Source organism: Desmodus rotundus, chromosome 6 (genome assembly GCF_022682495.2).
Source record: "Desmodus rotundus isolate HL8 chromosome 6, HLdesRot8A.1, whole genome shotgun sequence".
Classification (NCBI taxonomy): domain Eukaryota; kingdom Metazoa; phylum Chordata; class Mammalia; order Chiroptera; family Phyllostomidae; genus Desmodus; species Desmodus rotundus.
The window spans coordinates 18,798,759-18,814,512 of record NC_071392.1 but is presented as its reverse complement, the minus strand read 5'-3'; positions in this window follow the sequence as shown (position 1 = coordinate 18,814,512).

Below are 15,754 nucleotides of genomic sequence, written 5' to 3'. Positions count from 1 at the left end.
TTTAAATTGTCACTTTTTGTGCTGACTTTTGAAAAAATTGTGTATTATATCGTACGGAATAGTTTCACGGCCCTACAATGTAAAGGGAAATGCATAATAAAGCTACTTATACATTTTTTGTCTATAGAACCGAACAACTGATGATACAGAAGAAGAAACTTCACTTGCCCTGCCTGATTGGGTGGCTCAGCTGGTTGGAGGTTGTCCCATACACCAGATAGATTCGATTCCAGTCAGGTCACATACCTAGGGTTTGGATTTGATCCCCAGTCAGGGCTTGTATGGGAAGTGGCCACTCCGTGTTTCTCTCTCTGCCCCTCTCACTCTGTCTCTCCCCACACCCCCATCTAAATTTAATAAACATATCCACAGGTGAGGATTAAAAAAAAACAACTCCACTTGTATATAAATAGTGATATCAATAAGGATATACATATATACACATATATAATATTGGATATATAATTCTCTATAATACCTAATATTAAGTTCTTACCATGTGCCAGGCTCTGTTCTAAGTGCTGCACAACAACCCAGGCCTCAGAAAGTATGTTTTGCCCAAGTTAACGTAATATTGAATGAAAAAAAAAGAAATATATAATTCAGAATTATATATGTAGATATACTATGTCTTTAAGTGTATTGAATCAGTTAACTTTAAAAACTAAAAATTTGCAATGATCTTGTCCACAAGTTCTTATATAAATCATAAGAATTGTGATGAACCTTTGACCTCCTGTTTTGCTTCAACCAGAGGAGGAAATGAGAAAAGGAATCAGTGCTCAAAGACAAAACCTAGTACGTCCCCATATTTAAGGCTTACCTCAGCTAGTTCCATTTTTACAGAGTAAGGGTGAAATCAAAGACTGTTACTGCTTCCTACTTTATTAGTTTAACAACTAAGGCAAAAAAACTATGATTATTCTAAGAATCATTACTGTTTTTAAATGGTAATGTATCACATGAATTGGCACAAAGTTACTTTGACCTGCCTTCATCGTTACATACATGATCTTTCTGTTTTCAATAACAATTTTAAATGTAAAACTATTTGTAATGGATGTACACACAACTAAGTGCAAGCACTATTTGACTGGTGTATTCCCAACAATATTGGCTGGGGAACGAAAGGAATAAAAGCCTGAGAAGATCTGCACTGTGGTTTTGCCTTTGCAATTAAATAGGATTCCACCTTCTGGTGAAAATCATCATTTGTTAAGTTTCAGTGTCATTTTCTATAAAGTTAAGAGGTTGAAGCCTATAATTAGATTAACACTAATATGCTCCGTGCATTAATAGAGTTGGTTATTTGAAGCATTGGGCAATGCCTGGTGGCTCAAGCCCAAGTAATCTTTAAGATTTCTTTCAATTTTACAACTGTGGTATTACGACAGAAAGTAAATTGCAGTTCATTTTCCTCTCACTTTCCTTCACAAGTGTATTCATCATCACCTTTTTATAAAACCTGGCTGCCAAGCAGATATACACACTGCTGTGAACTGTTCTTGCGTATGGAAATGAACTTGAATGACCACATTTCCACTAAAAATGAGACACCTCCCACCTAATCATGGTCATGTGTGGAAATACCCATGAACAGAGAAATCAGCAGAAATGTCAAGAAAAGGTCTAGTGTATAAAAACCAAAGTAAATAATCAAATACAAGGCATGTAAAATCAGGCTCTTTATTCTTGAAATCTATAGAACATTCACCTAATTTGAATGGATAAGACTTATCTTGTTCACTAAATCAGCAAAATGCTGAGGGCTTCACAATTTACTTTTAAAAATAGATGTCCTTTTCGGGCTTTCCTGTTGCTGGGGAAGTGTTCTTTCTGTTGCTGAGAGCTAACTGTTTGGCCTTGAAGGGGACATGTTTGTTTTTATAGGTAGGTGTGGTAGAACGATGAATGAAAGGATCCATTTTTTTAAACTGTGTTTCTATAAGTCAGATGTCTGCCTTCTGGGTAAAGGGGTATGATTGACTGTTTACCAGAGAATCCTCTAATAGAATCATGAAATTTGCTCATTCGTTTACACATTATTTTATTCACTAAATCTTAAATGGGCTAGCTATTCAAATTTTAAAGACAACAGCGTTATAGGGTTCACAGTGAAACATCTATTATCACTCAACCTCCAGGGGTCAGAAGGTACAGAGAGGATATTTATCATCTTTAGATTTTTGTCCAATATAATTTAGCCTCAAAAGGGTGGGGGGGTAGTAAAAATAGATGAGTTCTGGCTTTCCCTTCAAATCTTATGATCAATACAAGCCATCTTGTTCTTCATCTTTATATGTTATTGTTTGCACTGTCTAAGCCAGAAAAATGATGGGGGCAATGTCACAGACAAGCAAATCTGTATGAAATATTAGTGTGCTTAAAAGTGCACGAAAGAGAAATGGCCATTCTGGCTGTCCTCGGCTTAAAATCAGAATTACAGAATTATTTTTAATGTAATTTTGTTAACCTGAAATTAAGTTCTAATATTTCCACATCTTGATTGTGTCGAAGTACTCTCTGAAAGACTGTTGATTTCTTAAGAGCTTTTATCTTCTTTGAAGCTGTGCCTCTGGGTAATATATCAAATTTATAAATTTCATGGTTATGCCAGAAATTTTGGGTACACTGAAATTCTATGCTGAGAAAGTATAATTGAGTTTCTGTCTTCCAAATTTCATTTTGGATTTAGAAGGAGACTGTTATTCTGTGGGCCACTGGCTTTTGGGAAAGAGGGAGTATTTCAGAATATTTCTCTGAATCTGTGGCATGATGATACTGTGTTGACCTTTTATTTCATTTTCCTCCAGGGCACTGAGGGAATCACAGACCTGCCTATCCAAGAGGCGGAGCAGTGCAGCTATCTCAGGGCCATGGAATGCAGCCCTCCTCCCCTCTCTCCACCTTCCAAGGTGAAGTGGATGCTGCTGGTTGAGACAATAGAAACTCCAGATGGAAGGAATCACCCGGGAGAGCTTGTCAGCTAAACCAAAGAAAGATCTTTGGAATTTGCATGAGCAGCATTTCCTTTTGTTGCAGGTTGTTGTTATAGCAACTAGTAGTATGTACCCTGAACAAAAGACTAACTCTTCTTACTGAGAACAGAAAGTCTCTAACCTGAGAAAGCCTCACCCTCTCTGCCCCTTCTCCCTTAAGTACATCCTCAAAAGTTACACAGTTTGTTTGTTTTTTTAAAGAGGAACCACTTTAATAAGCCATGGCCCGGGTGTTACAGATTAGACACATATGCACACATACACACAGAGCACCTAAAGGTTTCTGGGGGCAGGGGATGGACTGAAGACCCTGCTCCATCCAGTCAACTAAGAGAAGAAAACTAGGGAAGATAATGGAATATGGAAAAGAGCGAATAAGAGGCATGAACCAGAATCAAGAACCAGTTGCTCTGAAAATCCTGAGAGCCCTCCTAGAATTTAGTAGCCATTAGCAAAGGATGTGGCCAAATTGGGAAGTAAGGAAGGGAGCACAGTGAGGTGTTTGGCTCAGGAATTGTACCCAAGATGACTTTCTGATCACCTGGACTGGGGGGGCAGGTTTTGCCCTGGGGATGTCTTACAGGTGTTCCTCACCTCTGAACAGTTCGCTCAGGAATAAGTGAACTAATGTCTGTCAAACTCCTCCTCTGCACCAGGTGCGTTGTGTAGCTGGCCACCTTTAATCCTCGTGGTAAGTATTGTGAGCCCCATTTTTAAAATAGGAAAATCAATGCTCAGAAGATTACTTAATTTTTCTAAGAGTTCTCTGTTAATAGCAAATCAGTTTGAGTCTAGACTTTTCTGACTTGAAACTTAACTGTTTTTTTTTTCTTTGTTGTTAGTCTTTTTTATCGTTGTTCAAGTACAGTCATTTCCATTTTCCTGCTACCACTTTCCCCCACCCCACCCTCAAGTCTACCCCTCCTTTGGCTTTGTCCCTGAGTCCTTTATACTTGTTCCTTGACATCCCTTCCCCTTGCTGAGAGCTAAATGTTCGGCCTTGAATGGGACATGTTTGTTTTTATAGTTAGGTGTGGTAGAACGATGAATGAAAGAATCCATTTCAAGCTCAGCCTGAAATCTAGTAGTTAATCTACTCTTTGAATAGCCAATAAAAGCTTATCTCTTTTCCCCAAGCATTTCCTGCTTTTTATACAGTCCAGATCTCATGAGGGTCTCTTGAAATAAACTACCATTAAGACTTGTTTTTTTCCAGTTTAGCCATTTCCCCCAACCCTATCTCATATGAGAAAAGACAAGATTATGAGTCCAATAGAGTTTCATCTGATTTCTTCTGTAAATTTGTAGGTCTACTCTAATGTGAACACAGTTTATCTACCCTGATTGTAAAATGCTCCTCTCACATATTTACTTAATTTTCCCATTTGACATGCTTTATACACTCAGCCAATCTCACAGAGCCTACTGGTGGCGGCTTTATCATTGGCATCAATATGACCTCATATGTCTGCCTAGTGCCTATTAGCCCCTGCCTCAGGCCATGCCTTCACCTGCAAGTTAAGAGTCTCTGGTCCATTTCTTTCGTTCTGCCTCCCTTTCCAAGTGAGCTGCCAGCTGTATCAATTCTGTTCTCTTTCTCTTCTCACCCTCAGGGTACTAAGCTTTTCTTATTCTAGACCAATCACACCTCCCACTCCTCATCTGCTTCTGACATTGGTAAATCTAGCATTGACCAGATCTTCCTCTTCCTCCTTAGGCTGATCCCTAGTCCCTAAAGTATCCTCTGTGATCATGAGCATAGGCTGTCTCTGACCCCATTAGAGCAGAACAGGATGAACCTGTGATCTGTCACCGTCAAAGAGAACAAAGGACAAAGTGCACGAGGTGCATTAACTTCAAGAGCAGGCCTATTTTGCTGTAGCCCATGGACGTTCAGGAGAAGTTAACTTCCAAAAGTGGAAGTTAAGTCTTCCATTTGTGGCATCACAGGCAACTAATGCAAACTTATTTTCATTATTTCTTTGTTTCTAGTCATTTCTGATGATTTTTCTTTTAAGCGCCAGACTATCTTTTCCCTGTTTATTGTCTCATTAATTATTCCTTTTGCATTGAATTAATTCCTTAGAAACATGTTTGGTGTACTGTATCTCACATAATTATATGTTTTTCTTTGCTCATTTTAAGAAATAAAGACACTACAATTTAAAGCATATACTGAGAAAACTGATAGGTCTTTACAACTACAATGTTTAAAAGCAACAAGTCTGTACTCAACACAGCATTAAAGACAAAATAATTACTAAACGGCACTATTACTATGCATTTTTCAACTTAATTTATTCAGCAATTCTTCTCACTTATCCGTTTCGTTTATAGCTGAAAGCACATAAGAATTTGAGTCACCAGAAAGCCAACAAGCAGACACTGCTACATCAATGCCAAATACATAAAGTAAAAATATCAAGGGTTTTTCACCATTATTTCCTTTATTCCCATTTCTTAGCCAATTCATATTCAATATTCACTGAAAGACAGCAGTATATCTGAGATAAACAGCATATTCCTAGTGTTCATTGTCTCATTTTGTCTAGTACAGTTTTTTTAGAAGATTATTGAAGCGTGAAAGAGATTCTGATAGAGTTTATAATGTGAAGAAATGGAAGTCAGATTTTAATCACACACATGAATGAAGGAGCAGAAAAGGCTGTCAGGGATTCTGCATTTGCTTCCTTTTCCAACTAAAGTATAAAGCTTATGGAAATTACACTTTTTTTGTAAATGTGATAAGATAACCTCTCAATCACTTGCACTAATAAAAGAGAAAATGGATTTGAGAAATCCAAAATGGTGAATAATCTAAAACTTGTCAAACTATAAAGTAAAGCCATTCAAATTTGAGTGTATCTAATATTGAATATCCCTAGCTATATTTCTTGAGTATATTGTTTTCTATAAAGCATAGCGATCCCCCGGCAGAACCTTGGTTTCAATGTCAGCTCTCTATTTTACAATAACTTCAAGTTATTATTTCTTAACTACCTTATTCTTCACAGGAATCATGTAAACCATCACTAGTGGTATTCCGGAGCTGGTTTGGACTGGCTCATAAGTTAGGGAAATAATTAAAATTCTTGCAATTTTACAAGAGCCAATTTTTAGATATAGTCATTATTAAAAATTAAAGTATATAAACTTATAAATAAAGTATATATAAAACAAACAGTTTTGATTATATGTATAATAAAAAATCTTCACTTCTGAATCATTTTTCTGATTTTTACTATTATCTATGTTTTTGAGATTATTTATTCTTATAGTAAAAATACCACGGAATAGTGCACTATTTCACACCTCTTCCAAACTCTGCTCAGTGATATGGTGTTGGTAGCTCAAACCAGCTGTGGTGGCAGTGCTGACAGCATGGAAATTGGCAAATATTACAAATCAAGGCTTGAACTATTGTTTTGTTGATTTTCTAGAGTTAAAGAAGTGATCAAGAACATATTAATAATTCGTATTAACTAAAAAGATGTCATGACTAACTGTTACATTGTGAATGACACAAAAATATTTAGGAATTAGCCTTCAAGTATTAACTAATATCCAATTTAGCAAAGAAGTTGCTCACACCATTAACAAATGAATGGAGTTCTGACATCTTACTAATTTATAAAGAAAATATCACCCTGGCCATTATTGCTCAGTTGGTTGGAACGTAGTACCATAGACCAAAAGGTCGTGGGTTCAATTCCCAATCATGGCACATGCTCAGTTTGCAGGTTTAATCCCAGATTGGGACATGTACAAAAAGACAACCATTTGATGTTTCTCTCGTATCTGTATTTCTCTCTCCCTGTCCCCATTCCTCTCTACCTAAAAGGCAATTAAAAACTTTCCTAGGGCGAGGATAGAAAAGAAGAAAATTTCAACCAACATTCTTGTTAATTGTAACCATAGTTTAGCTAGGATATAAAAATTCAGCAGAACTCAGCAAAAGCATTAGAAGGGAATCAATTGGCCATATGCACATAATATAAATATTGAACATTATATCACTTTACTAACTTGCGTGCCACTCGTTCTTTATTTCAGTAAAATATATAATACATTCGTATGCACCTATACATAGTTGCATGCACTGTTTTTCCAGAGAGCCGGTGTACCAGCTCACCACTGTCTCTCACAGACTCGATCCCTTTCACATAGGCTCAGTCTACCTGCTGGTTGTCAGCTTCTCCCCCTCTTCTCCAGTCTTACCCTTGATGGGTAAAGACTTGAACAGAGTTCTCAGACAAAGGTTGAGAAAGGTAATTCCTTGACCCTTATCTCTGTTGTCTTAGATTCTTGACGCAGGGACTCATGAATACTGGCTATAGTATTTAAGGTGACCTAGCCTCTTTTTTTCCGGTTCCAGGCTGGATCTCCCTTGCCACAGAGGTTTCTGTGGAATTTGGACTTGATCAATTTCAGCAACACTGAGGAATGGATCGACAAGTGACCTAAGCAGAGATAGAGTCTTTCTCAGACTTTGGTACCTGGATACCCAGGAATACTGTTTTTCCTGGGTTTGCTGAGAAAGATCTGCTGGCAGGTATGTTCCCTATCACATGAAGAAGGCATCACTTCAGCAAGAGAGGATGAAATTAATGTGCCAAGACATGTACAGACAATCAGAAATGAGCCACAGATAATGTTGAATTCCCAGGTTCAGTTCTTCCCATAGGCATTGCTTCCCATAGCCATGCTTCCCACAGCCATTTCCTCTTGTCTGCGAGTTATTTCATCATCTTCCCAGGTACATGGACCACTATATTTGTCTTTGCCTTAAGAAAATATGCTCTATTTTTCTCATATTTGCAATATTAGCGTCCTGAGTAATACAAATCTCTATGCAGTGTACGGACAGGCTTCAACAAGCCTGCAAACTGCCTGAGATTATATGCAAGTTTTTCTGTGTTTATGTTTAAGTGCATTCCTCCACCCCAAAATAAGGCTCATAGCTTCCCTCAGTCACAAAAAGAGCTATAGACTCACAAAAGCTGACTTAAGTTAATGTGAAGCAAAAGAAACTAAATAGATACCTTTCTGTGTCAGAATTTAATGAGCAGATACCACACCAACCCAGAGGTGGTTACAGTCACCCAAGTGGGAATTTGAGTGTGTCTTTGCCTGATATTTTTACCCTATTTTAAGGTTTCCTAAGAGTTTTGGATACCGAAGGCACTTAATTTTCATTTAATTTTATTATTGTTGTTACTTTCTTCACATCCTAACCTATTTGTGTACGTGTGATATTGTTAGCATATTTCTCAAGAGAGGCTAAAATGGGAAGCACTTGTTATTCACTTGACTTATGAAACTTCAAGGAAGATGAACATCTAATAAGAAGCAAGTATCTATATTTTACCAAAACTTTAAAAAGAATGACTTTTATCTATCTTTGGGAATAACTTTCCAGGAAGTAATATCAGGCATTATACTCAAACTTGATACATATATCTCAGATATTTTAAGATTAAGATTCAAAATAACTTTGAGTTAAGAAGACAATGCATTAAGTTGTAAGACAGGAAGAATCTTCACTGGGACAAATTCAAACTAAACTCAATGTGAATGAGAAAACAGTAAAATACAGGAAACCCATCTTACTCTCTTGTGGTGTTAGCTATCACATGAAAAATAATTGTATTTGATAAAAAGTAAAGTAAAGTGTTCCCAATACTATGCATTCAATACTTTTTACTTCAGAAAAAGCTAAAGCAATTTCAGAGGATGATTTTCATCTAAAAAAGTAATTTATTGCTTGGATAAGCATGAAACAGAAGCCTGTGCAGGTTCTGCTCACCTAACTGAAGCAACATTTTGTTAGGCTTTGTGAAAGTTTTGATTGATTGTACCAACTGCATCACAAATAAATTATTTAAATCTCATTTAAAATATAATGGACATGGTAAAGTAATACAGTCAAGATTTCTTTGAAAATAAATTTATTTCAAAATTAAAATGTATCTTTCCCGCTGACTGGTATGGCTCAGTGGGTTGGGCGTTGTCACTTACAGCGAAGGGTCACCAGTTCAATTCTCAGGGCACGTGCCTGGGTTGCTGGCCACGTCCCTGGTTGGGGGTGTGTGAGAGGCAGCCAATCGATGTTTCTATTGCACAAGACTGTTTCTTTCCTTCTCTTTCTGTCCCCCTTCCCCTTTCTCTAAAAATAAATAAATAAAATCTTTTTTTTAAATGTGGTATACTTAAGTTTCTAAAGAAAAGAAAAAGCACTTTGTAATTAGAGTCAATAGACAACACTATAAATGTCCTGTCAAGGCTGAAGTGAATAAACAATGTTTAAGGTTGACACTGAATACAATTAGAGTAAGATATCAGGTTAATTGTGACGTCTAGTAAGGAGAGTTTAGGAGGTAAAGACATCAAATTTATAACAGTTAATCTTTACTCTTAGTTGAAATTTAATGTTGCTTCTCTAAATTATATAAACCATCAAGTTACAAATTAAGAATGATGCACAAAAAGAAATTATATTCTTAGTCTTAAGGCTGCGGAAGATTATAACCCTTTAATGGATAGTTGGGCTAGTATGACCTTTAAGGCTAGCTCACATTCTTGGAATCCCTATTTTTGTATGTATATTGTCTTCAGAAATACTTCTCATGCTATTGGCTATAATGTTATATACAAATATTCTAGTAATCTCTATTTTTGTCTATATAATTGTCTTTACAAATACATCTTATGGTATTGGCTCTAATATCTATCCAAATGTGTATAAATAGATTGAGAGATAATCATGATACAGAAAGCTATGAAGACCCTGACTACCAAATGGAAACAATATTTCCCCATCCTTTCATATACAAGGTCTGTCCAGAAGGTATCCAGACATGTAATATGAAAAATAGAGACATTTCTTGAAGAAGATACAAAATATAAGAAACATTGTACGTACGACAATGATGCCTCAATTGCCTTTGAAGTTCACCTTGGGACCTCACACAGTTCTCCCAATTGCCATCAGCTGCCCTGTCATATTTTCCTGAGTCTCATCGATGGTCTGAAAAGGGGATTTAGTTTTGGGACAAGCCAGAAGCCACAGGGCACCAAATCTGGGCTGTAGGGGGGCTGAGTCACCTGGGTGATTTGATGTTTTGCCAAAAAAACTCTGCACAAGATGTGATGCATAAGCGGGTGCGTTTTTGTGATGAAGCTGCCAATTACCAGTTGCCCATCACTTCGGCCTTCTGAATCACCTGAATAGTTTCTGCAGAGGAATGTTCATGCTTAACACAAAATTGGTGCAGATTTCTTGCTCTATTCGCTCAGTCATTTTGAATGTGACGGCTACACAGTACACATGCTCACTCAATGGCATCTACCACCCCCACTGACTAGTGCAATGAAGTCATCATTGTTCATGCATGCACATTCCAGTCCACTCTCCTTGGCTGCCAGATTACATGGATGTGGTACAAACTGTTCTTGTTATATTGACAATGGCTAGACTTTTTCTGGACAGACCTCTTCATGTCTCTTAAAAAAAGGTTTATGTACAATAAGATTTAGAGATTGGCCCCTGGATGTTAAAGACCACAGAACTCAGCTTTTCACGATGAGAGTTCATTATAATAGAAGGGCAAATTAACCTGGCTTTAGGTGCTCAACTTCAAGAAGAAAAAGTTAGATGCAAAGAAATATGGCTTGGGACAAGAACTATGTGACTTCTTCTTCTTTATCATGTACTTATTGATATCATTCATTTCTTCCATAAGATGTTCCACCCTAGGTCAAAAGTAGACACTTAACCCAAACTAAACAAAATGCTGTAAAACTGAGCTTGGCACTTATTTAAGTAGTTATTCCAAGTGACATGGAGTTTAAAAAGTCAAAATGAACAGCCAACAGATCCGTGTGGTGGCTCCCCACACCAAAGCTTCATAGACACTAAGGAGCATATAAAACCCTGTGCACTCGCCCATACCCAGCACTGATAGAGGATAAGGGTGTTTTCACCTTTACACCACCAGGGAGAAACTTACGAGCAGGTGACACGCACGGTTCATTGGTGTGCTTAATATACTTACCCCATGAAGTGTAGAGAAAAGATCAAAAAAGAAATTATGAAGTGTTTCAATTGTTCAGGAAGTTCATATTACATTTCAGAAGAGTAGTGATGAAATACCACTTCCTATTTCATACAAGTTACTTGGATAGATGCATAAGTTTCTCCCCACATATAAAAAGCTGAAAACAATGGCAAAAATGTATGAAAGGATGCCACTAGTATTGTCATATCCAGAAGAAGGGCCAATAATGTGGCAAATTCCATAGCTCATAGCATTTCTGCTGGTCCTCTATGGGGTTTCTTCTTCCATCTACTTCTTATTTGCCACCTTCTTCCTGCAAGTTAACAGCCTAACTGAATTAATAGCCTTTGTTTCTGGAAAAAACCTCTGCCCTGGGTCTCTCATTCATATTCCATTTTAATCAATAGAGATCAGTAAGCTAGAAAAAAAAATCTTAAAATCTTCTTTACTAGTCTCTTCTAAAATACAGCACCTAGAATTGGTCCTAAGCGGCCACTTTTGTGTCTTCCCTTCTCATACTATATCCTGACCCCTCTATCTTTTCCGACTCAGGAGTAACTCCTAAACCGAAGGCACCCCAGACCAAGGAGACAGAGGGCCTGCAAGGGGGAGAAAGACTTCCAAATGTTGTACCCGTTCAAGCTCAAGTAGATACAGGCCAAAAGTTTACCTCAATATGTCTAATTTTTTAAATGCTACAGCCCCCACCCACAGATAAATAAAATAAAATTCTACAGACCATTTTAGGTTTAAAATTTTCTCTCTTCTTTTTCCAAAAGTTCCACTCCTACCTGCCATCCTAAGCATTCAGACCATTTTCCTACTACCCTCTAAATTTAAAATTAGCTGAGAAATTAAAAAGAGAATGAAGTCAATGGCCACTAAGAGGAAAAATATGGTTTGTGGTAGATACGGAATATTTAAAATATTAGTGTAAACCATTAAATAAAAGTAAGAGAATCCCTGTGTGTTCAAAAACATTTATTTGTATAACATTGTTTAACAGAAAATGGATTGGTCTTTGATGATAAAATAACTATGTGGACACCACAAACTGACGAGTGAGTGAGATTGCTTGTCATAATCGATGCAGCTACAATTTGAAAATAATGTGGGGTAAAGGGGAAACAGGGTAAGAAATGCAGAATTTCTCTAAGACACCATCATTTTTTTCAGTCAGTGACTGTTGATAAAAGCCAGTTTTGAATTATTATTCAAAAGCAGAGGTGGATAGTTTAATAGGATGCAATTTTGTACAACTTAAGAGTAAATATTTTATGAACTCTCTGGAGTCAACTTTCAGCAAAGTTACTAGTAAACACTTTCCATAATGTATTAATTTTACTATATGTAACTATTAGTTGGTAGGTCTTTCTTCTTTATTACATTGAGTTCTTTGAAGGAAAGATGCTTGTCTTTGCATCCAGAGGTCCCACACAAAACATGACCATAATGTTTGTGGGAGGGATAATTTACTTATACATTATATTGATATGGAGCATGTTCTCAAGTGAGAGTTTATATTAGAATCATTTTGAAAGTTTTTTATACAAAAGATGCTCAAGCACCAATGCATACACAGGTCTACATACAGGTTTAAAAAGCTCTATAAATTGATGCATCTTTCCATAATATGATGACTATATAGACGACCACTAAAAGCATTCCTCCCAAAGTCAGGAACAAGGCAAAGGTGCTTATTAGCACTAAAATTGAACTAGAGGTATTAACCAACTTAATTATACAATACAAGAGAGAATAAGCAGACGTATCAGAACTGAAGAAGGAGTTAAACCATTTCTAATGACGTATGATATGTTGGTATATCTAGAACACAAAAGAGAATCAATGGTAAGACTAACACAAATAAAAAATATTTAATAAGGTAGCAGATATTTAATTAATATATAAAATCAATAGCTTTAGTGCATAGAAATATAAGCACTTAAACTATATTATTGAAGAGAAAATATAACAGAAAGATACTTAGAATTAATCTTAACAAAAATGTGTTAAACCTATGTAAAGAAAAATGTTTAAATACTTAAATTTAGAAAGTAGACCTGAAGTTATAGAAAGATATCCCTTGTAAAAAATACCTTGAAGTTGTTTTATTTTGTTTGTTTTGTTTTTGTTTTTTGAAGATAGGTGGATTCTCAAGTTCATATGGAAAAATAAACACGGAAGAACAGTTAGAAAACCTCTAAATAAAGAAAATTTAATGACTGGGGACTCACCCTATGTGATATAAAACATACTAAAAAGCTTCTATAATTTAAAAAGTAGGGAGTAGATGTATGAACAGAAAGACCAACACGGCAGAATGCTGAGTGCAGAAATAGACCTCACTGCATGTGGAATTTAGTAAGTAATGAAGGGGCAGCTTAAATTCCTGTGTGTCTCTGTGTGGGGGTTGGGGGGAATAACAGACTTTCAAAACGTGCATTAGAATATTATATATAATTTTTCAAAAGACAAAATGGGATGCCTACCTCCGCCATACAAAAGCAAAAATTCTGTGTGCATCAGATATATTAAATGTAAAATATTAAATCACATAAGTATTAGAGGAAAACATGAGTAAATTAATGTAAAACATGGAAATATGGAAAACTTTTCTAACTAGGGCTCAAGATCCAGAAGCATTAATAGAAAATATTTGACTTCCCAGCCTTCATTGCTGAAGGAATCTTTTTTCAATGTGACGCCGAGCGTAGCCTCACTAGAGCAGTTACATTCAGCCGGAAGGAGTCTGGAATGAATCCCACAGCTACAGAATTAGCATCCTAGAGTACCTTTGCCCCTGGGCAGACGTGGGCCCATCGAGTGCAGCCTGCCCCTTCCCCTCTCAGTGTTGCTCACTTCATACCGCTGGGATTCTGCCTTGGTTTCCCTGCCTGGCAATCCACTAAGACTAGAGCCTCTAGCCTGCTTCTCTAATGCCCGGAGACTGTGGAGAATTCACCACCATCTCCTCACCAAGATACTATGCCCTATTCCCTAAATCTCCACCCCATTAGTCACTGACTGATGGTTCTTGTGAAATAATAACCCAGAACCAGAGTGTCATCAAACTGACTTCTTCCAGTATTTACATTTCCCCATACACAGGGTGGGGCAAAAGTAGGTGTACAGTTGCTTGCATGGAAAATAATACAATAATTAATAAACAATAATACAAGAATAAATTCCGTGTGTCACCTACTCACAACTGTAAACCTACCCGGTATGCTGTTTATGTCCTGATGTGGCAAGGACTCCTTCTTTTGCTTGTCATCTCTATTATTATTACACAATTGGCTCTCTCCAAATGATGGCTTCTGTTAGAACCAAGCCCGGGATTTCTTTCAACTTTGTGTTTTGGACTACTGGCCCGGCTTCCTCAGCGTCTTACCCAACAGGGACCCTTTCCCCATGCAACATGCCTTCCTTCTCCATGCCCAGTCCTTCCTGATGGAGTCACATAGCTAAACCCATGTCTTTGAGCACTCAGCTTAAGCACCAAAATGCTTTTAATTATTCTGTGGTAGACATTACAGTGCTCACCTGTGTTAGTCCTCCTTTTTCTTGAAACATCATGCATTACACTTCTCTGCCCACCTAGGCAGCATTATCTTAGGTCGACTTCCCTGAATGCACCCTCTAAGACAAGAATGTGTGTGCAAGTGATGTATGAAGAAATGTTGTCGAGGGGCACTGGTAAGGAATGGGAGAAGCAAAACAAAAAATGAACTCAAGCAAGAGTATAAGCTCAGGCAAAAATCCCACAGAGAGTAGGCTGTGGGATTTAAAAATCCCACAGGAGAGTTCTGGAGACTAAGTGATGCTCCCGAGTTATCCTAAGCTGAGGAGAGGGTGTTGAGCTCATATTCCACATAAGACATTCATTCATCAACAGCCACTTGAGGGTCTATTCATGTGAATGCCAAGCATTTCTGAAACTCTGTAAAGGGCTTCCTGTAGCTCAGAGGTAGGCTGCTGAGAAGAAACCCAGGTACAGACTCAGGACTTAAGGGGAAAAGTCAAGGAAAGACATTGTCTGCCTTAGGTGCTATGTGAGTAGGTACAGCCAATAATTTTCAGATGGAAATTACTAGCCTCCAGTGTGTGATCCTCCAGCATTTTCTTCACCTGCCTTCACAATCTAGAGATCCACCTGCCTCAAACAATCTGGCCTTTCAAGATGGTGGGGTCTTGCCAGCCTGTATCCTCATATCACTGGGGCAGAGCCTCCTCCTGATCTGCGTTGGACATTTCCACCAAGTGAGAAATAACCTTAGGCTGTGTCTGTTGTGATTACGTATCTCCTATCCTAACACATATATCAGTTATGCATTCTTCATTCAAAAATGTTTGTTGAGCAAATACCATGTGTTAAGTATTGTGCTAGAGAATAGAAAAACAAAAGGAGGAAATTTTTTCATCATGGAGCCCATTGTTACAATAGAGTAGACTTAGGCTGTGGGATAACTGTAGAGATAGGCTGTGGGATCCAGAGTGCTATGTGAATCATGAATAGGAGTCTCTAAATCAGACAGCAGGGCAGGAAGGCTTCTTAGAGGAGGTCGTGTACGAGTTAAATTATAAACACGAGTAGAAGTGAGCTAGGAAAATGAGGGAGGTCATCTCAGGCACTGAGAACACGACATAGAAAGCACAGGTTCATGAGGCACAGGATACACCGGTGACTCACTAAAT